Source organism: Myotis brandtii, unplaced genomic scaffold, assembly GCF_000412655.1.
Source record: "Myotis brandtii unplaced genomic scaffold, ASM41265v1 scaffold482, whole genome shotgun sequence".
NCBI classification, from domain to species: Eukaryota; Metazoa; Chordata; class Mammalia; order Chiroptera; family Vespertilionidae; genus Myotis; species Myotis brandtii.
Window position 1 is genome coordinate 1,401,962 of NW_005368420.1, and position 1,033 is coordinate 1,402,994.

Below are 1,033 nucleotides of genomic sequence, written 5' to 3' on the forward strand. Positions count from 1 at the left end.
GTCCACAGCTGTTGAGGCAGCCCAGAAAGTCTTTAACAATAGGGACACCCCGGAGGAGAAGCAGGACAAGAGAATGACTAAGGCAGTGGTAGCTGCATTAAGAGAAACGGGCACCAAGACAAAAGGAGAAGGGGGATGGAAAAGGGAAAGAAAAGGCCGGCAGCAAACTAGGAAGGAATTAGAATGCCTATTGTAGGAAAGTAGGGGCACTGGAAGAGAGAATATCCTGGTAGGTTAACAAAGGAAAGTGGAAGGCTGAGGGAAAACCCAGGCTCTGAGGATTTACACTCAGGGAAGGGGACTAATAGGGCCAGGACTCCTTTTTCTTGAACTCCTTAGGGCCCAGAATAATCATTTTTATAGGACTCCCAGTTAGTTTCCTGGTGTATTCTGGAGCAGCCTATTCAGTCTTGACAGAGCCAATGGGACCCGTAACATCTAAGAAGACATTAGTCCAGGGAGCCACCGGACAAACTGCCTTTTTCCTTGGACATCAAAGAGGACTGTGGACCTTGGAAAGAACACGATTAACACATTCGTTTCTGGTCATGCCAGTTTGCCCGTACCCCTTTCTTGGACGTGATCTCTTACAGAAACTACAAGCCACCATATCCTTTGAGGGGGACGGAGCACACTTCACTGTGGATCCAACGAACCCAGGTCTGGACCCATCCTCCCCTGGCCGCATTCTTCTAACCTGTCCTCTCTCAGATGAATATCTCTTGCAGGAAAGGGCCAATGTGACTCTGCTTACTTGGGGAAATTACAATGCCTCTTTCCTATGGTTTGGGCAGAAAACAACCCCCCGGGGTTAGCAAGTCATCAAGCTCGTGTAGTAGTCTAATTGCAAGCCACCGCCACTCCAGCTCCAGCTCGGGTAAGGCAATACCCCGAGTTTAGAAGCAAAGAAGGGAATTGCTATCTTTGCATTCGAGTGGAATGACCCAGAGGGTGGATTCTCAGGACAATTAACCTGGACTAGACAGCCTCAAGGTTTCAAAAACTCTCCCACCCTTTTTGATGAAACCTTGAG

At 48.6% G+C, this 1,033-nt stretch overlaps 1 protein-coding gene across 2 annotated transcripts in view; it reads right to left on the reverse strand.

Annotated features, from left to right (window-relative positions):
• ATP2A2 (ATPase, Ca++ transporting, cardiac muscle, slow twitch 2) overlaps window positions 1-1,033 on the reverse strand; it is a 59,939-nt gene that overhangs the window by 39,277 nt on the left and 19,629 nt on the right. The window lies entirely within an intron of this gene.